The sequence below is a fragment of the Notamacropus eugenii genome, chromosome 1, assembly GCF_028372415.1.
Source record: "Notamacropus eugenii isolate mMacEug1 chromosome 1, mMacEug1.pri_v2, whole genome shotgun sequence".
Classification (NCBI taxonomy): domain Eukaryota; kingdom Metazoa; phylum Chordata; class Mammalia; order Diprotodontia; family Macropodidae; genus Notamacropus; species Notamacropus eugenii.
In genome coordinates this window covers 96,858,682-96,881,046 of record NC_092872.1, presented here as the reverse complement: position 1 = coordinate 96,881,046, position 22,365 = coordinate 96,858,682, and the positions used below count along the sequence as shown (strand labels likewise).

Genomic DNA, 22,365 nt, shown 5'->3' with positions numbered 1-22,365 from the left:
GAGGGTCTGCTGTGTGCAAAGCTCTGTTCCTACCCTTGCTTCCAATCTAGGCACAAAAATGACCAAAGATGATGAAGATTGTGATAATTATCTCACAAAGGCATCAGTATACAGCTAAGGATCATTATAAGCCAAGACTAGAACCCAATTTTCCAATGTCTTGCCCAAATTGGCCATGCAATATGAAGCAAGTAAAGTTTCTACTCTGGGTTTCAATTTCCTCATCTCTCAAATAATGGATTAGCCAAAATCCATCTATAAACTATAAGGATATGTTCTGCCACTTATGAAACTGAGAAACCCTTTTCTAATAACCCATACATTGTATATCTCAGGTCTCAAGCCCTCAGGTCCCAGGAACTTGAATCCAAGAAAATGGAAACAGCAGTGCCCCATAGGCCACCTGGCCTGCTTCTAGTTTAAGCTCTGTATCATCATTAAGGGGGACAATCACTATAAACATGCCCACCTTTCTTGGCACAGACACCAACTACTGACCAACTGACACTGACTAGCAGACAAGACCAGGAGCTTGGTTGGGGTGTCAGGATCCCCACTCCCATCACTGACCACTCCAGTTTCTAATGTATTGCCTACAGTCCTCATCCTAGGAAGCAATTCATATGGAGATGTGGCCTGGTAACAGCTTCCATCCATTGGTACTGCAGACATAGCTATTGAAGACCAAGGAGGAAAGATCTTACCATCAAAGTCCTTGGCACGGTTAAATGGTTCAACATCAGAAAAACCTATGATTTAACAGACAGAAATGATATTGAAGATGTAATGTTGCCATCTGCTTTGCTGCAGCTTCCTAGGGACCTCGCGACCTTTCCATCTGAACTGCAGCTAAAACCTTTCATATATGTTGTCTCCATCAGAATGAGTTTTTTGACAGCAAAAACTGATTTCTTTTATATTTGTATTCCCATTTGTATTTGGGAATACAAATGTGCTTTACACAGAGTAAGCACTTAATAAATGTTCACTCATTTGAAATAGCTATGTAGTGCATCTCTTAACCTAGCCTCTGTTTGCCACAGTTTCCTCACATCTAAAATGGTGATAATAAATAATGGCACCTACTTAGAAGGGTTATGAGGATCCAATGAGAAAATATTGTAAAGCACTTAGCATAGAGCCTGACACATAGTAGGCACCACACAAATGCTTCTCCCCTCATTTCCTTCTTAATTAATAGGACAATGAAGGGCAGCTAGGTGGTGCAGTGGATAGAGGACCAGTGTAGGAGTCAGGAGGACCTGGGTTGAAATCTCACCTTATATGCTTGACACTCACTAGCTATGTGACCTTGGGCAAGTCACTTATCCCCAATTGCCTCATCCTGGGCCATCTCCAGACATCCTGATGAATATCTGGTCACTGGATCCAGATGAGTCTGGAGGAGAAGTGAGGCTGGTGACCTGCACAGCCCTCCCTCCCTCAAAACAAAGTCAAGTGCAAGTCATGTCATTATTTCTCTGATGGCATGGTCTTCTTTGGCAATGAAGGTTGAACACACACACACACACACACACACAATAGGACAGTGACATCAATGTAGGAACTCAAGGAATCTCAAACTCATGAAATAGTGATCAAGGCTGGAATCCATCTCTCAGGATTTCTGGTAGGTCACCAGTTCAAAGGGAAAGAAATCCAAAGTAGTAGAAGCGTCTAGGATTTGAGGCCCAATCTCACTCACCTAGTAAAACACATGTTCTCACTTACATGTTCTCACAGCTGCCACTGCATCTAGGCAGGCAGGTGGGAGAGGAAAGAAATATCCTCCCTCTCTGTCTAGGAGTCCAAAAAAGAGTCGGCAAAGTCCCAAAGCAAATACTCAAAAGGCAAAAGAGGGAGATGCAGACCCTGCTGAGTGGGCAGCTCTTCCTGGCTGAGTAGCCAGTCATCTTTGACATAATCCTACTTTCTCATGGATTGTGAGGGGTTCTTCAATAACCTATTCAATAAGGGATTTCTTCATCACTCTAAAGCACAAGTCCAATGTTGAGCAAGAGAACATATTCATCCCTCTGGAGTCTGAGGCTGAGCATATCTAAGCTCTTTGGAACACGTGCCCCTTGGCACAAAGGAATTCCTTTAATCACTTCTTCCTACCTGCCATACTGACCAGTGGGACTCTGGGCACCAGATGAAATTCCAAGATACGAAGCTTACAATTGGATATCTCTTTACAGTTTATAAAGCACCTGCCTCCTCTCAATCTTTCACTGAGATTGGTAGTACAAATATTATTACCTGAATAATACAAATGAGTAAGAGCTTGCCATTGGTGAGGAGTGGGAAGGGAGGGGCAATGTTGGCCACTCCTAGCTGCCCATTATGGGAGAAACTGGCAACTCACAATTTTTTTATTGTGCGTTCATCCTTGGTTGCCAAAGAAGGTCATGCCATCAGAGAAATGATGACATGACTTGCACTTGACCTTGTTTTGACAATTTTTTTATATGGAAGTCAACAAACACCAAATAGAATGAGCATGTCAATGTACAAAGTAGAACTGAAATAGGAAATAATGAATTTATTGTTTTTAGATTCAAACACCAGAACACCAATAGAGAAAAGAAACAAAAACATTATCATGAACTTAAATATTGGAAATTAAATACAAAGTTAGAAGAGGGGGAAGCGTGTCATGTACACAGCAGAACATTAGAGAAGATTCAAAATATGTAACAATAAATTTTCATTTCAAGAAAGCCTATATGATAAATACTGCACAGTGTGTTGAAAACTGTCTATCTTTGCTTTCTTGTAAGTTTTCTTTTGTTCTCTGCTGTGTACTTTTTTACTTTGGAAATAGTGAATTTCTTATGAATAGTTTGTTTTTACTTTTAAGTATATAATAAATTCAAGTCTGACTTTCAAAACTGTCTTGTTCCCTTCTAGCATTCTCTCTTTTGCTATTCTTTTTCTTCCAAAATTTTATTCTTATTCTTTTAAAATCTAATTTTCATTCTTTTAAAAATGTCTCAATGATTTTTTTCTCTTTCTTTTTTTTGACAGGGGGGAGGGCAATCCCATAACTATGCCCTTCTTGCCTCTACTTCCTACAATTGGAAAAAAAAGAAAAAGACATTAACCTTGAAAAAAATTCATTGTTAAGCAAGACAGATTCCCAAATTTTCCTGTGTCTGAAAATGCAAGTTTATTTTTGGACCTTGAATGTATCACCTCCTTGTGAGGAAGTGGGTAGCATACTTCATCAAAAAGTCATCTGAAATTGCAGCTAGCCATTGCATTGATCAAAGTTCTTAAGTCTTTCAAAGTGGTTTTTCTTTACGATGTTGTTGTATAAATTGTTCTTCGGGTTTTTGTTCATTTCACTCTGAATCAGTACTACATGTCTTGGGAAGTTTCTCTGAAAGTATCCCCTTCAACATTCCAAAGCACATAGTATTCCTTCACATTTTTATAATACAATTTGTTCAGCTATTTCCCAATGTATGAATACCCTTTAAATTTGAACTGCAACAGAGGTAGCTAGGTAGTACAACTGATAGAAGACTAGGCTGGGAGCCAGAAAGACCTAAGTTCAGATCTTAGATACTTACTAGCTGTGTAATTTTGGCAGTAACTAAACTTTTACCTCAGTATCTTCAACTATAAAATGGGAAAAATAATAGCACCTACTTCCCAGGGTTGTTGTTAGAATCAAGTGAGATGTTCCTAATGGACTTAGCACAACCCTTGGCACATAATATTCACTTAAATGCTTGGACTTTGGGGGTAACTTTTTCCTATATCTCTTATTCAAACCATCAGAAAATACTCTCATTAAGAAAAGGATGGGTATTGAATTTTCCTTTAGGTTTATATTTGGTCTATCTGTGTTTCTTTTTTCATTATTTTAACATTCTGCCAATTGTGTTCATTACTAAGGCAATGAGACATAGGAACTGAAATTTACATCTGTGCCAATGTATAATGGAAAATTACACTGGCCTTAATAGAATGACAATGTATCCCAACACTTTGAAAATCCATGATTTCATTGATGAAGGTATTCCCACCACTGACTCTTATCATAGTCTCTCAACAACTTATTTGATGGTCTCTGAGAATTATTGCAGAGGCAGAGCCAAGATGGTAGAGATAAGTAGGGACTCATTTGAGTTCTCCCAAATTCTCTAACAAACAACTTTAAAATAATACCTCAAAATTAATTCTAGAATGGCAGAACCAACAAAAGTTAGGGGAGTGAGAAAAATGTTCCAGCTCAAACCAACTTAGAAGTTTAGCAGGAAGGGTATATTTGACCAGGGTAACAGTGGAGTGCAGTCCAGCATAGGCCAGGTGCTGTCCAGCAGACCAGCATCGTCTTGTGGGGGGAGGGTATATGCATCAAACACCAGAGCTCTCAGCTCACAGACTATAAGAGGGTCAGAGAATGGGCTAAAAAGGTAATAATAGGGACCCTTTGCTGGCACTGTGTGCAAGACTCTGCTGCATTGGCCATTCTCAGTCCTGGGTGACAGAACAGTTCAAGGTAAAGAAGAACACTAGCACATAATGTCTTGGGGCCGCAGAGGAACAGGCACCCTGGTCACAGTTGGAGGATGAAAAAAATTTGTTTGCTCAGAGACCAGAGCACAGGCCAGGAGAGCAGTGACCACACGTCTTGTTAGACTATACCACCTTGGAAGAACTGAAAACTTGTAGACCCCCCAGAATTAGCTCTGAAAACAATAGTACAAAAAACCCTGAAACTTGAGATTGTTCTTCCTCCATTCCAAGAGCAAAGTCCAAATTTAACATAAAATTGGAAGTCTAGAAATATGCTGGGAAAAAATGAGCAAACAACAACAAAAAAGAATCTACCATAGAAAGTTACTACTGTGACAAGAAAGATCAAGACACAAACCCACAAGAAGAAAAATGAAACCAAAGCAGCTATATGCAAAGCTTCAAAGAAAGCTGTGAATTGGTCACAGGCCCAAAAAGAGAATTCATGGGAGAGCTCCAAAAAGTTTTTTAAAATCAAATTAGAGAATTAGTGGGAAGAGAAGTGAGAGTAATGCAAGAAAATCATAAAAGAGGAGTAAGCAGTTTGGTAAAGGAGGTGCAAAATCCACTGAAGAGAACACCTTAAAAAGTATAATTGATCAAATGGACAAAAAAGGTACAAAAATTCATGGAAGGAAAGAACTCTTTAAAAAGTAGATTTCTTCAAGTGGAAAAAGACATACAAAAGCTCACTGTAGAAAATAATTTCTTAAAAATTAGAATTGGGCAGATGTAAGCTAATGATTCTATGAGACATACAGAAACAAACAAAATAAATGAAAAAAAAGAGAAGAAAATGTGAAATATCTCATTGTAAAATAAATTGAGCTAGAAAACAGATTGAGAAGAGATAATTTGAAATTTATTGTGACCAAAAAAGTCCATCACCATGTGACTGCCTAGAGACAAGTCTCTCCAAACTTTGGCAGGTCCCTAGAAAACATCATGGATCCACTATGTTAGGGTCCAACCTTGATGTTTCGTCACCGTTTGACGACTTCAGGCTCTTGAAAGTTCTCCCCACAAGGTACAAATGCTGGCAAATCCCACTCAACTGGAAATACTTCAAGGATGAGTCTAGCAAGGATGGAGCCCATGGATCTCCCCTACCACCACTGAGTCACAATTTAGGTACCCCAGATTCTAGATATTTTGTGAGTCTGAAGCCTCTCCAAAACAGAGCTCACAAGTTCCTACTGATCTGTTTTACCAGTATCCATAAGCCACAGAACAAATTTGGTTTATAACATTTTAATTAAACAGAAATGTAGATAAAGCAACCACAGACCATTTCCCCCGCATACCTTGAGTTCAGTCTCCCACAGGTATAGTCATGTGGTCATAGGATCATCGATTTAGAGCACGATGGGACCTTAGCCCAATCTCTTTATTTTACAGATGAGGAAACTGAGGTCCAGAGATGTGAACTGGCTTGACCAAGGTTACAAAAGTAGTAGGGAGCAGAACACAGAGTCAGACTAAAGTCCTGTGATTACAAAATATGGTGGAAGGAATACTGGCTCTAGAGTCAGCAGACTTGGATTCTAACCCCATCTCTGATGCTTCCTACTTGAGTGTCCTTAGGTATATTCTCCAGCCTCTCCTGAGCATCACTTTGCTCATTTATAAAACAAGGAGGGGGTCAAACTCTCTTCCAAGTTGAGATCTGAAATCCTACCAATAGAATTGCCAGTCTGTAAATATTTGAGTGGAAAAATTTATATATAAAGAGACACAGGATAACAGTTTTACAATCATCTCGACTCTGTGAGTTTTACAAATATCTGCAAAGTGCTTTACCACTTAATAAATGTTTGCTAATTTGTCTTGTCTGCGTATCCTGGGTGCGACAACTAACCAAGACCCTCATTTTGAGACTTTTGCAGAGGAACAGCAAAACTTTTAGAAGAAAATCTACCTTGTGCCTTGGAAAGTCGACTATAGACTACATACAAAATGGTAAAGATCCAGGAAATCATAAAGTAAGCACAGCTGTGATCTATAAAGTCCTCTCCCCACCCCACCCCCCATTCCAAGACAAATCCTAAAACAGTCTAACGTTTATTACTTGACTGTTTACTTTAAAAGCTGATGTTGCCTGACTTCTTGACTCCTGGCCATTCCCCTAGTTTCCTTATTCCTTCATGATATATACAACACATAGCCCTATACTGCTTATGTGGAATTATTCCAAGTGACCTTGCTGTCCTGAGCCAGGATGATGTGGAAGAGGAGTGAGTTGTATGGAAGATATTTTTGGCAGACACAGACGCACACACAATTATAGATAGATGCATTTTGTTCTACAGAACAGCTTTAAAAAATTAAATTTTATTTTTTATTGTGAAATTAACAGACAAGGCAACACATTTATTAAGATCTACTATGTTCAAGGCACCATACTAGACAATGGGAATACAAAAACAAAGATGATACAATCCTTGCCCTCAAAGAGTTTATATTCTACTTATGTCCTACTGGGAGTGGGGCAGACATAGATACATTTTATATATACATATGTATGATATAATATAATATTATATATAATGTATAAGTAATAGATATATATGATATATGATATTATAATGATAATGTAATACATATCCAAGGGCATTTAAGGGTACGCACACTCTAGCAAACAGAGAAATTAGGGAAGGTTAGAGAAGGTGACCTCAGAGTGGAGTCTGAGAGTAAGCTAAGAAAGGGAGGAGGGAGTATATTACAGGCATGAGGGGGACAGTTTGTGCAGAGACAGAAAATGGAATGCAGAGTTCAAGGAATAGCAAGTCAGACTGTTTGGCGGGCACACAGAGTTCACGAAGGAAAATAGTGTAAAAAAATTCTGGAAAAGTTGGTTGGAATCAAATTGTAGAAGGCTTTAGGTTACAGGCCAAGGGGTTTACATTTTATTCTCAAGGTGATAGGGAATCATTAAAGATCTGAGATAGGGAGTGATGTGGTCAGAAATGGGTCTCTTTAAGATTATTTTAGCAGCATGGATTGAAGAGAGGTGAAAGTGGAAATTGGAATTTATTAGGAATTTATTTAGGAATTTATTGCAATGGTTCAGGAAAAAGATGAACAGGTCCTGAATCACAGTGGTAGTCTTGTGAGTGGAGATGAAGTAAGAGGCGCAGGAGATGTACCACCAGTCAGTTTATTAAGACTTGGCATTTGAAGACAGCTAAGCAGTACAGTGGATAGAGCAACAGCCCTGGAGTCAAGAGGACCTAAATTCAAATCTGGCCTCAGAAACATAATAGTTGCATGAAATATATAATGTTTCATATATATATATATATGTATGTATATATACATGTATGTGTATACCCACATGTAAATACAATATCTGGACAAGTCACTTAACCTTGTTTGCCTCAAAAAAAAAAAAAGACTTGGTATTTGATTTGAAAAAGGGAAAGGGCTGAGTGAAGGGTATGTCAAAGTTTCAAACCTAAGTGGCTTGTGCCTTTGACCAAAGTAGACAAGACTGGTTTAGAGGAGAATGTAATGAGATTGTTTTGCAAATGTTGAGTTTGAGATACAGGGAAGATACCCTCAAGCTGATGTATCACAGGGAGTTGGAATTGCAGGACTAGAATTGAATTGGGTAGTATTAGATACGTAGATTTAGCCAATAGGGAATGCTCCTGGCATGTTACTTGATTCTATTCCATAAAAAAGACTAAAGTAAATTCAGTCATATATTCAACAATACTCATTTCCACCTAGGGGATGGCTTCCAAGCTCTATCTAGCTCTCAGAGAGCTAGCTACCTCTCTCTGTCTCCTAGCTTTGCCCCTTTCCCCTTATTCTATAAAGTTAAGCCATAGATGTGGGGAACTTGTGGCTGTAAGGTCTTCTAGGTCCTTGGGTATGACTTTTTGACTGAGTTCAAGTTTTACAGAACAAATCCTTTCATTAAGGGGGTTTGTTCTGTGTAGTTCAGATTCAGTCAAAGGGCCACACCTGAGGACCTAGAGGGCCACATGTGGCCTCGAAGCTGCAGGTTCCCCACCCCTGAGAGGGTGTATATATATATTTATGCAGATAGATTTCTTTATGGCTTTGTACCCATCACACTAGAAAAACCACTCACTTCTTTCTGTCCTTGCTGCATCTCTGTGGAGTTTAACTGACAAACACATGACATAAATTCATACAATTCATTAAACATAATAGGAAAAGGTATTAAATCACATACAGTAAAGCACAGAACCTATGGTATTTTTCCAAACCAAGAAGCTGCTCCCGTTACTTTGGAAGGCAAAGACACACTCAAATATAGTCAGTTGTGACCCTCAGATCTAGACTTCTCTTAACTGCTGTTTCAGTGAGGGAAAGGCCTTAAACCTTTCCCATTCATCAGACTCCATCACTAGGCTCAGTGCTGAAGAACTTTGGCTAGCTCCCAATGCTGCTGTTTTTCCATTCTCCCTCAGATACAATCCTGGCTAAGCCAGCATTGGAGGACCTGGCTGGCTGCTACTTCCACTACTAAATCTGTTCCCCTTAGCTCCTGGCCCCACATTGTTCTGGTCCTGCTTCCCACTTCTGAGACTGCTGTGTAAAGGACATGATCTCACTGTTAAAGATATCCCAGGAAGGGAGGCAGAAGGAGAAAGCTGGTTTCACAACCATAGTCATTTTGTCCCTCTTGCCTTTGTGACATTTCTCCTGGAAAAGTCTTGCATACCAGACCATATTCCATTTTACTTTCCCCTGGACCTATTCTAATTCTTTCCATTTTGACTTTGGCCATGATCTTGATTCTAAAACTTTGTTTATGGGGCTGATAGCTGTACTCTCTGTCCAAACCTTTTATGTAGAAGTGGAAATCATCTGTGTAGTTGTCCAATCATTTCAATTGTGTCTTACTCTTTTGTGACCCTATTTGGGGTTTTCTTGACAAGGATACTGGAGTAGGGAATAAAAACAGGGACTTGTTTGACCTCTCTTGAACTCTCCCCCAAACCCCTTCAAATACTTGTACGACTCTAAACAAATTCTAGAATTGCAGAACCCACAAAATGATGGAGTGAAATAAATCTGGAAGGTCAACAGGAAGGGTCTATCACACCAGGCTGAGAGCAGAGCACAGTCCAGCATGGGTCATGCCAGCATAGATGGGGCCTGAACAGGCATCAGGGGACTGAATTACTGGCAGCTGTGGCAGTTTCCAAACTTTGCTGCCCACAAAGACAGCATAGCAGCAAAGACAGTATAGAAGGTCAGTGAGAAAACTCTGTCAGACCTAGATGAGAGAGGAGCATAGTCTGGCCCCAGCCCTGGGGTGGCAGAGGTGGTGTTGGTAGCAGCAGCAGCAGCTTCAGCAGCAGCTACTGCTAGAACTCCTAGCACACAGACAGTGTAGGGGATCAAGTGGCTAATCAGAGGGGGATTGCAGGGATCTCTTTGTTGACTCTAAGGCAAGATTGTCTTGCTTTGCCAGTGCTTGGATCTTAGTTGCAATTCTGGGTGGCAGTCTTGGGGAGAAGAGGAGCACTGATGTGGCAGAGCTTGTGACTGCAGTGGAGAGGGAATCTTCCTCACAGTTCCAAGGCATAAAAGGGTGCTTGTGGTCACTCAACAGACCAGAACACAGACCAGAAAAGGAGTAAACACCTCTCCTTTGATCATACCACATTGGAAGAACTGAAATTTTACAGACCCCCAGAAGTATCTCTGAAATAACTACACAAAACCCCTGAAGTTTGGGAAGTCAGGACACCCTACACACTGAATGCAGAGTCCTACCTTAATAAAGAGTTAGAAAGTCAAACATTTGACTGGGAAGATGAGCAAACAGTGTAAAAAAAAACTCAGACTATAGAATCTTACTTTGGTGACAAAGAAGACCAAAACATGCAACCAGAAGAAGAGAGCAAAGTCAAATCTCCTTCATCTAAAGTCTCCAAGAAAAATATGAATTTGTTGCAGGTCATGGAAGGGATCAAAATTGATTTTGAAAATCAGTAAAAGAAGTAGAGGAAAAATTGGGAAGAGAAATGAAAGTGATGCAAGAAAATCATGAAATGCAAGTCAGCACCTTGCCAAAGGAGACCCCCAAAATACTGAAGAAAATACCTTAAAAAGACTAACCAAAATGGCAAAAGAAGTCCCAAAAGTCAAAGAGAAGAAGAATGTCTTAAAAAAACAGAATTAACCAAATAGAAAAGGGGGTCCAAAAGCTCACTGAAATTAGAATGGAGCAAATGGAAGCTAATGACTTTATGAGAAATAAAGAAATTATAAAATAGAACCAAAAGAACGAAAAAAATAGGAGACAATGCAAAATATCTCATTGGAAAAACTGCTGACCAAATAGATCCAGGAGAAATAATATTAAAATTATTGCACTACCTGAAAGCCATGATCAAAAAAAGAGCCTAGACATCATCTTCCAAGAAATTATCAAGGAAAATTGCCCTGATATTCTAGAACCAGAGGGTAAAATAGAAATGGAAAGAGTGCACCAATTGTCTCTGGAAAGAGATCCTAAAAGGAAAACTCCTAGGAATATTGTAGTCAAATTCCAGGGTTCCTAGGTCAGGGAGAAAATATTGCAAGCAGCCAGAAAGAAACATTTTGAGTATTGTGGAAACACAATCAGGAGAACACAAGATCTAGCAGCTTCTACATTAAAAGATCAAAGGGCTTAGAATATGATATTCCAGAATTCAAAGGAACTAGGACTAAAACCAAGAATCACCTACCCAGCAAATCTGAGTATAATACTTCATTGGGGGGAAATGGACATTCAATGAAATAGAAGACTTTCAAGCATTCTTGTTGAACAGAAAATTTGACTTTCAAATACAAGAATCAAGATAAACTTGAAAAGGTAAACAGGAAAGTGAAATTATGAGGGACTTATTAAAGTTGAACTGTTTACATTCCTATATGGAAAGATGATATTTGTAACTCATGAGACTTTTCTCAGTATTAGGGTAGGTGGATGGAATATAGGGTAATTGGGTGAGTTGAATATGAAGGGATGATATCTAAAAAATAAAATGAAGGGTGAGAGAGAAATATGTTGGGAGTAGGAAAAAGGGAGAGATAGAATGGGGTAAATTATCTCACATAAAAAACACAAGAAAAAGGTTTCATAATGGAGGGGAAGAGGAGGGAGGTGAGAGGGAATGAGTGAACCTTACTCTCATTGGATTTGACTTAAAGGAGTAACATACATTCAATTGGGTATCTTACCCTACAGGAAAGTAGGGGGAAGGAGATAAGAGGGGGAATGATAGAAGAGAGGGCAGGTTGGGGGTGGGAGTAGTTGGGAGCAAGTACTTTTGAAAAGGGACGGGGTCAAAGGAGAGAATGGAATAAATGAGGGTGGGTGAGATAGGATGTAAGGACATATAGTCTTTCACAACAAGGCTATTATGGAAGTGTTTTGCATGATTACTCATGTATGACCTATATTGAATTGCTTGCCTTCTCAATGAGGGTAGGTGGGAAGGGAAGAAGGGAGAGAATTTGGAACTCGAAGTTTTAAAAACAAATGTTAAAAATTGTTTTTACATGTAACTGGAAAATAGGATATACAGGCAATGGGGTGTAGAAATCTATCTTGCCCTACAAGAAAGTGAGAGGGAGGAGGATAGGAGGAGGGTGATAAAGGGGAGGGAAGACTGGGGGGGAAGGGGTAATCAGAATGCATACCATCTTGGGGTGGGGGGAGAGGAGAGAAAGGGAGAAAATTTGGAACTCAAAATCTTGTGGAAAGAAATGTTGAAGGCTAAAATTAATTAATTAATTAATCAAAACCTAAAGAAAAAAGATACTGGAGTAGTTTGCAATTTCCTTCTTCAGCTCATTTTGCAAATGAGGGAACTGAGGCAAACAGGATATAGTGACTTGCAACATAGCTAGTTATAGTGTCTGAGGCCAGATTTGAACTCTTGTAGATGAGTCTCCTGACTCTAGGAATGTCATTCTATCCACTGTAGCACATAACTACCCATCTATACCTATCTATGTAGAGATAATAATGAAACCCATTAGTGTGCAAAAAAATTACTGAGTCCAGAAAAAAGAAAAATGGGGCCAACACAGAGTTTAGGGGACTCTTGTTTTCAGTGAATGAGAGATTGAGGATGATCTAGTAAAGGAAACTGAGAAGATGTCAGACAGATAAGAGGAAAACCTGGTCAGAGCTATGTCACAGAATCCAAGGAAGAAAAATATCCAGGATGAAAAGTTGTTTGACAATGTCAAAAGATGTAGAGAAGTCAAGTAGGGAGAAGACTGAGGAAAGTAAGAAAAACTATGAGAAGCTATATGTGAAATGCATATTTGGAAACTATATCACATTTGAAATTATACCATTGGATCTAACTATTTAAAAGATTCCTCTTGATTTTTTGTTTTTGTTTTTGTTAAATGAAGAATTCTTTTAATGTGTAAGTAACCACCTGGATCTCCTTCAATATATCTGTTTGTAAGCTAGCATTTTCATCTATCCAATTTCCTTAAAGGGAGGCGTGTGTGTGTGTGTGTGTGTGTGTGTGTGTGTGTGTGTGTGTATTTACCTTCTACTAAAATGTATGTGATTTGGAAACAGCTACAATCCCTTGTGGGCTGGCTCCTGAGTTGCAATGTCTGTAAAACAGAGTACAAAAAAAAAAAGGGCCAGTTTGGTCCAAAGCCTTCTCAGAGCACTTTGGGATGTATCTTTGTTGAAATTATTCATGCAATCCAGCATACAGAAGGGCTGCTTATATTTTTGCCTCAGCCTGTTTTTTCCTTCTTTCACCTGAGAAGGGCCAGCTTTATTATTGTTGGGGGCTTTAAAAAACAACAAATCCATTTTGTATTTGCAAAAGCCCACAAAGAGGCCTTTTTCATTTCCCTGAATTTAAATAATTTGCAGAAGGATAGCTCTCCTGCAGGCAGGAAGGAAAAAATGCAACTCCATCCACAGAGAATCAAGCCCAGAACATTGCCCATGAGTCTGTACTTCCCATCAAGATGTGGCCAAAGAACACTATTAAAATCACCCACTGACTTATTCATTCCACAGGCAGCTCACTGAAATAGTCTGGGTTCAGTGTCAGGCAGAGGTTTGGGAAATAAATTAATTCAAATCCACCCTCACCCCGCTGTCCCTCACCAGCCTAATCTTTGCTCTGCTAGCCATCTTTTTACAATCAAACTGTTCATTTGTCTCCTAGTAATTTTCTCTTGCAGGCCAGAAACCCACGACAGGAAGTGGGGAAGGGGGGAAAGGAGAGAAAGACAGGGGGCAGGTAAGAAAAAAGTGTGAGAGAGGGAAGAGAGGAGGGGGAGGGGAAGAGTTCCAGCCACTGGGCAACTTCCATATCCGAGACCAAGCCCGATAAACATTGCTCTTTCATAGTAAATATTGGCTAGAAGTACTTCTGTATAAAGGAGAAAGAAGACCTCTTTATGGCTTTGAAAGGTGAGCAGTAGATGAGACACCCAACATTGAGGTTGCTGGAGTGGAATGCCACCAACCCAGATGGAAAACCCATTTTTCTTTAAAAACCAAATATAGGCATAAACACAAACAAGCCATGGTCATGTTTTAAGGGCTCCAGTCTGGGCTGGGGCAAACATCAGGAACCAATTATGGCGCTCTGCCCTCTTGTTTATCCTAAAGAATACCATGCTTGCACTCTCTGGAGCACACCAGCCCAACAGGGATCTCTGTGCTCGTGGTCTGCTCTTATATCCTCTAATGAAACCTCTTTTCTATAGCACAGGAGCATTTTGAAAAGCACCAAAGACTCAGATTTTAATGGACTAGGGGAAAATAGCAAAAAAAGAAAAACAAAACCCACCACCACCACCAAAAAAACCCAAACCTTAATTTGTGTAGTGGTTTGTCTTTCGCCCAAAGAAAGACAGCTGAAGGAGTTGGTGACACAGTTGGTTAATAGCCCTGCTCACTTGTCTATGAATCATAGCCTCCGTTGTCCATGGTTCTGGTTCTCATTTATTTAAACTTTTCACCTCCCCCCAAGTTTCTAATGGAATATATTCCTCATGGTCTGTTTTTGGTTTGTGCACATTGTTCAGTTGTGAGAGGATGGAGAGCAGGAGCAAGTGTCTGATGGCAAAACATGGAGTTTAAAAAGAAGTTTGATACAGCCACTGTTGGCAGTCAGCGCACTCTCAGCCATGACCAGAATACCAGAAAACACTCAAGAAACTATACAAAGAAGATTCAGGTAAGATGAATTACAGATAGTCTCAGAAGGAAGACGAGTATTAAAAGGAGTCTATAAAGGCTTCTTACAGAAGGTAGGTTATCTGAAGGAAGCCAGGGAAGCAAGGAGATGAAGACAAAGAAAGTGAAAATTCCAAGCATGGGCGACATCCAGTCTTGGGTGACATGACCAGTCACCTGACTCTTGAATTGTTCAAGATTGTAGCCAGAAAAAATAGATTTCAGTCTTGGTTCTGATATTTACTAGTCATCTGACCTTGGGCAAATTATTTTTCTGAGTCTTAATTTCCTCACCTGGAAATAGGGATAACCAAAGGACCTTGTTAAACTACCAAATACCATGTAAAATGAGCTGTTATTGGAACTGCGATTATTAATTGGGCATAGAGAAGGGCTCTGGGCTGGTGCTATATTACACATATCATCTAGCCTCTAGTCCTGGTAGATTAGACCAGCATCCAAGTTCTTTAGGAAATAGGGCACATCTATTGCATGGCTGCCAAGCTGCCACATTCTTCTGGCAACTCTGACGCCTTTGTTTTCTGTTAAGTCTCAACCTTCACGGTAATATTCAGTCCAGGTGTCCTGGCATTGATACATAGAAACATTCATACCCATTGCTATTACACATAAATTCTGACTCTGCCCAAACCTTTCAACTCTACTTTCTTCCTACACTCACCCACACTATGCTACAGCTGATAAAGCTATAACCACAGAATAGCAAAATAGAAGCTAGTGGGTGGACAGTAATAACACATATGGTTGAGTTTCTTCTGTTTCTTTTTGTTCTCACCACAATCCGTTTCCCCTGGGCCATTTTGACTCTAGCATGAAATGTCCTAGTGTTATTACCTAAGAGTCATTGGTATGTTAGAGAGAGGATGTGGATACAGGAAAGACCTTTGTATGAGGGTTCAAACCTTGCTTTTGACATCACTATATGACCAAGTGAATGTCACTTAGACTTTCAGTGCCCTAGTCAATTCTCTTGAAAGGACAAATTACAGATGAGTTGTTATTGCCAAACCGCATTAGTGGAGGGAGGTTCACTTTGGGAGTTCTCCATACCAAAGAAATGAAAGATCAATGCCCCATTCTCCACCCACAAATACAAGAGACAAAATGGTGCCACACTGAATTTGTTAAGAAACAAAGAGCTCTGGATTACTTCATAATCTTACATAAATAGTCAAATTCATATCAAGAAAATTCTCCCCAACCAGATTAGAGGAAGCTTCTTGATCCTAGTATCTCCCTGTCTCTCTCTCTCTCTCTGAGTGAAAGATAGATGTGTCATCCTAAAGATACAGGCCTTTCAAGGTTACCTTATTTACATTCCTTGAAGTCTTATTTGCATTCTACATGGAAAATATAAAATGTCTTCTTCACAAAATCTTCAATGGATTTATTAATTTCTTACAGGCATAGTGAAAAATTTGCGGCACCATGTAGGAGAATAATTCAGAGTACAATGGGAAATTTCCAACCCTTTGAAGAATTAGCAAATTACTTCCACTTTGGAGAATAAAGATTGACTCTTTTAGAGAAAAAGTCTAAGAACATTTGGAGATATGAAGAGCTATGGATGACTAAAACATAGACTCCAGGTTTGGAATAACCAAGGACTCAAAGAGTCTCCTATTGACAGAGACAGAGAGACATAGACAGAAATATAGAGAACAGAGAGAGACAGAGGAAGGGGAAAAGGGGAGGGAGAAATAGAGACAGAGACAGGGAGGAAAGAATGGAGGGAGGGAATGTGAGTAGGGAGGGAGTGAGAGAAAGAGATAGAGACACAGAGAGAGACAGAGACGGAGGGAGAGAGGGAAAGGGAGGGAAAGACAGAAACAGGGAGGGAAAGAGAGACAGAGACACAGGCAAACACAGAGACAGGCAGAAATAGAGAAAGAGAGAGACGCAGAAATTAAGGGAGGGAGAAAAACAAGACAGAGACAGAGATGGGGGAGAGGGAAGGAGGAAAAGAGAGAGGGAGAGAGGAAGAAACAGAGACAGACAGAGATGGAGAATGGAGAAAGGGAAAGTGAAGGGGAGGGAGACACAGAGAGCCACCTGAAGAAGGGAAAGAGAGAAAGGGACAAAAGGAGAGAGTGAGAGACAGACAAAAATAGAGAAAGAGACACAGAGATGAAGGGAGGAAAAAAAAAACAAAGACAGAGAGAGAAACAAATAAGGAGAGAGGGAAGAAGGGAAAGAGAGAGGGGGAAACAGAGACAGAGACAGGGAGGGAGGGATGGAGAGAGGGAAGGCAAGGGGGGGAAGGAGAGACAGAAAGAGACAGAGACAGGGAAAGGGGGTAGAACGAGGGAAAAGAAGGGAAAGAGAGAGACAGGGAGACCATGAGAGAGAAACAGACACAGACAGGCAGAGAGACAGAGAGAAAGAGACAGAGAAAAACTGAAATTAGAGTTCATGATTATCTTTGAGACTGAAAATCTTAAACTTCATGAAAAACTGAAAGTTGTTCTTCACAGCTGCATGTGGGAAGGTGGGGGATGTGAATGAGGGTGGATATGTCAGGTCATTCTTTAGACTCCTTGTCAAAGGATAGAAATGTGATGAAGCCGTGTCCCTAGACTTCAAAAATACCTACCAGAACAAACTTCATCACTGAGCTCTGGTTCCTAAAAGGAAGTAGACATGGTTCCTAACAAATCAAATTAAGATGTTCATTTACGGAGTGTAAGTTATTCAACCCCAAGCAGAATGAAAGAAGATAGGTTGACCTTTTTAGGCCAAGTTAAATCAAAACTAAATACTCTGTCAAAAAAGAGAGCAGAATTGTAGGGACGTGTTAGCTTAAGCAGTAGGTTTCACAGCTCAGTGAAGTTTCTGATAACCTTTTCTTTCCCTATCTTGTGTTTTTATGAAAGGAGAAGATGAGAGGAAAATGAAAATTATGGATATTGGATTCTTTATGATCCAATGAATCCAGAAATGTCTGTGGTTTATCATCTATGAATTCTGCTGAATTACCCAAATCTATCACTACTGCTATCATTATTGTTATCATATCCATTTATATCCATAAAATTGAGGTAGAGAGTGGTTAAGTAATAGTTTAAAAATATCAGCTTCCATGCTCTGTTCTCCAAATAATTTAAAAAGGAAAACAAAGCTGGTCTCCATCACAAGATTCAATTCAATTCAATAAGCATTAATTAAGTACTTTCTGTGTGCCAGGCACTGTGCTAAGTGCTGGGGATACAAAAAAAAGGCAAAATATACACCCTGCCCTCAAGGAGCTTACAGTCTAACAGAGGAAGAAAACATGCAAACAAAAATATACAAAGGAAGCTAAATACAGGCTTCCTGTACAAGGCGGGCTTGTAGCCAGAGAGGTCAGGATCATAAATTTAGACCATCTAAAACCCCTCCTTCCACATGGAGCATTTCTCAATGCCTCTTAATTCTAGTGTCTTCCTTCTGTTAATAATTTATCATTTTATTTCTTTATTTATTATTTTTTAAATTTTAAATTTATTTAAATAATTTATTTTTCATTTATTTATTTATCCTGTATATAGTTTGTTTATGCATATATGTATGTATATATTTCTCTCTATATATATATATGTGCATATCTATTCTCTCTATATATACACATATATTCTCTCTGTATGTATCTATCTGTCTGTCTATCTATCAATCTACCTATCTAGCTATCTGTAGATGTATATGTATATATGTCTGCATGCTTTCTCCCCCATTAGATTCTAAGCTCCTTGAGCTTTTGCCTTTTTCTGTATCCCCAGTGTAGGGCACATAACAGGCCCTTAATAAATGCTTACTGACTTGATTGACTAAATGGGAAGGAACTTTAGAGCTATCTAGTCCAAACCTCAAACCTTTTATTTTACAGATGAGGAAAATGAGTCCCAGAGAAGTCGAAAGACTTTCCCAAAGTCACACAGATAATAAGCTTTAGAACTGAGGTTTGAACCAAAGTTACCTGAATTTGGGCAACTAGGTGGCACAAAACAAGGATCTGAGGTCAAGGAAACCTGAGTTCAAATCCGGTCTTGGATACCTACTAGTTCTGTGACTCTAGGCAAGTCTCTTAACCACTGCCTAACCTCAATTTTTCATCTGTTAAATGGATATAATAATAATAATAACAAAACCTACTTCATAAGGTTGCTGTGAAGATCAAATGAGGTAGTATTTGTAAACTACATTGTAAATCTTAAAGTGCTATATAAATGCTAGCTATTGTTATTGTCATCCAGTCATGTTCAGCTTTTTGTGACCCCATTTGGGGTTTTCTTGGCAAAGATACTGGAGTGGTTTACTCTTTCCTTCTCCAGCTCATTTTACAGATAAGGAAACTGAGACAAACAGAATTAAATGACTTGCCCAAGGCCACACAGCTAGTAAATGTCTGAGGGTGGAATTGAACTCACAAGCATGAATTCTCCTGACCCCAGGTCCAGCTGTCTATCCACTGAACCACCTAGCTGCCCATCTAATAATGTTAGCTTCCTGTTATATCATGTTATTTCTCTGGAATCTACTCTTTAACCACTGGAATATTAGTACTTAATGATATTAAATTTACTTCTGGATGGCTCCCTTATAATAAATCCCAAGAAGTGCCACAGCCCACATGGCTTTTTTCTGCTCTTGGACTACACAGATTTTTAGCTGAAAAGCCTACAGAGGATACCTTGTTGATATTTCCACCATATCAAATGCCTTGCTAGGAGCTGTCCTTTGTCTGTCCCTAGTTACCTAATCTTCCTCCTTCTTTCTTCCATTCCTCTTAGGAATCCAGTGACTCATTGCATTTGTCCTTCATCACTTTTAAGTTATGCTCTGCAGTTGAAATGCCTTCCCTTATTAGTTTGCCAAAGGCACACCCTTCCTGAATTCAGAGTTCTTGAAATCTCAGCCCTTCTTTGGGGGTGAATGGGGGAAATCTCTTTTACCAGAATAATAAAGATGGCAGTTTCCTTGCCCTAACCATAACCTAGTTTGCTATACAATTACCACTATACAAATCCATAGAGAATGATTCTTTTCTGTACCTTGGGTAGTCAGTTATTATTAATAATTAGTAACAATAGAATGATGATAGTATAATACTTATCAGTTTATAAAGTTATTTTCTTGCAATAATCCTGAGAAATGGGTGGTAAAAGTACCATTATCCTTATTTTGTAGTTAAGTAAACTGGATCAGAGATGTTGATTTAATTGCCCAAGGTCACACAATTGGCAAGCAATTACATTTGAGAGTAAAATCCTTTCCTGAGTAGAAATCCATTGCTTGGTCTCTAGACCATGCTGTTTCCCCATATATGGCTTTTCTATGTTCAACATTTTCTAGTATAGATAGATCTTCAAACCACAAATACCTTTCAAGTATAATGGATAATGGAGAGCAGGGCTCTGAGTTGGGCAGTCCTGGGTTCAGGTTTGCCTCTAACACCCACCCACCCACATATGATTCAGTCATTTAACTTCCAATGTTCTCACCAATTCTCTAAAACCATAAATGGAAAAATTCAGAGTGAATCTGCATTGATAGTTTTCTTTCCCTCCGTTCCCTGAAGCAATGAAATCATAGGTCCAGCCAAAAACATGAAATCATTCTATCGGGACTTTTCCCTTGGAAAAGAAATCTACACTGTCCTCTTTTGGTTTTTTCCTGGGTCTGTGTTCTCAAAGAATATCTACAATCTCACAGTCTGTCAGACTAAAAAGGGACCAAGTGCAACACTTTTGTTTTACAGACAAAGAAAGTGAGGCCTGGAGAAAAGTGATGTTTCCAGGATTACAAAGTTAGTGGAGAAGAAGAGCTGGATCTCCTGTATTCAACCTTATCCTGCTTCTCTGAATAAAGCCAGTGTTCTTTACCATTCATATCAATCAGTTGCAATAATATATATGAAATGTTATATAAATGGTAGCAAGAATTATTATATCTTTGTTGTAACTAAGTGGTACAATAGATAGGACACTAGACGTGGAGCAGCCTCAGTTCAAATCCAGCTACTAGCTGTGTGATCCTGGGCAAGTTACTAAAACTCTCTCAGTTTCAGTTTCCTCATCTGTAAAATGGGCGTAACAGCAGCATCTAGTCTCCTGGGATCATAAAGATCACATGAGGTTATATTTGTAAAGCACTTTGCAAACCCTAAAGCACTATATAGGTGGCTAAGGTGTCATGGCATGCTAAGAGCCTGGAGATAGGAAGACCTGACTTCAAATCCAGCCTCAGACACTTACTAGCTATATGGTCCTGCTTGCCTTTGTTTGCTCATCTGTGAAATGAACTGGAGAACAAAATGGCAAACCACTCCAGTATCTTTGCGAAGAAAAAGTCAAAAGAGGTCACAAAGAGTCAGACATGAATGAAAAACAACCAGATAACAACAAAAAAGCAGTCTATAAATGCTAGGTAGTATCATAATTTTAGCTACACTGATAAATATGGGAAGCATCATTACAAAGCAGAAAGAGAATGAGCTTTGAAGTCATGAAGACCTAGGTTCAAGTCCTTCCTCTGATGCGTACTGAATGTGTGATCCTGGGCAATTCATGTTCTCAGGGCTTTTGGCAACTCTAAGACCAGGAGGGGGCAAACTACAGCCAACAGCCTAATCCAGTCAACTTTCCATTTCTGTAAGTAACCTAGAGCTAAGAACAGTTTTTTAATATTTTTAAATACAATAAAACTTTATTTACAAATATGAAAAACATTCTTGGCCTGAAGACAGACAAAAATGGGTGACAGGATTGCCTGGGTTGACCCACCCTTGTTCTAAAACTATAGCTTGTACGTGCTGATCTATATTGAATCTACTAAAGAGTTTCCTCTTTTGAGACTTCCCTCTACAAAAGAAATCACATATCTGGTTCAGAAAAAGTAATACCTCCAATGATTTTATCAGAAGAGCTGACCAGAGAATTTTTTTTTGGACTGGTAACCCTTCTTCTTCCTAAAGTACATAGAGATTTATTGATTATGAGAGCCAGAAGAGATTATTAAATCCAACTCTCTCTTTCTAGAGAAGTTGTCCTACAACTGGGGCTCTAACCCTCTGATATTCTCTCTCTCTCTCTCTCTCTCTCTCTCTCTCTCTCTCTCTCTCTCTCTCTCTCTCTCTCTTCTTTCTCTTTCTTTTCTCCTTTCTCTCTCTTTTCTCCTTTCTCTCTCTCTCTCTCTCTCTCTCTCTCTCTCTCTCTCTCTCTCTCTCTCTCTCTCTCTCTGTCTCCCCCTCTGTCTCTGTCTGTCTATCTGTCTCTCTTCATCCTCTCTTCTCCTTCCACTGCCCTGTTTTGTTTTGTAGCAACTTTTTCTCAACAGCAATGAAACACCCCTGACGCATCCTGATGAAAGACATATCCCGGAAGACCTTAGTTATATGGTTCCAATGAGGAAGTGCTCTCATTGAGAAGCTATTAAATTACTGCGGCATTTGGTTGTACTATTACAATGCCAAATAGCTGAACTCAATCATCATGATTCGGATGCCAAATGCCACTTGTTACTAAATTTCAGAAAGCTGAATCTATGTCAGCCAAATTGCTGTTTCCCAAAACTTCAGATCCATTTCTGGGCAGAGAAACTTCAAGATACTATCTAAAAAGGATATTTTTCTCTAG

The 22,365-nt window shown here is 39.4% G+C and overlaps 1 long non-coding RNA gene across 1 annotated transcript in view; it reads left to right on the top strand.

Annotated features, from left to right (window-relative positions):
- The window catches only part of LOC140523470 (uncharacterized), a 75,422-nt gene extending 54,823 nt beyond the window's left edge, over positions 1 to 20,599 (top strand). The window contains exons 3-4 of the long non-coding RNA XR_011973411.1: positions 14,584 to 14,735; positions 20,490 to 20,599. This is a non-coding gene — a long non-coding RNA (uncharacterized lncRNA). The remainder of the gene's footprint in view (positions 1 to 14,583; positions 14,736 to 20,489) is intronic.
- Positions 20,600 to 22,365: the final 1,766 nt, after the last annotated feature.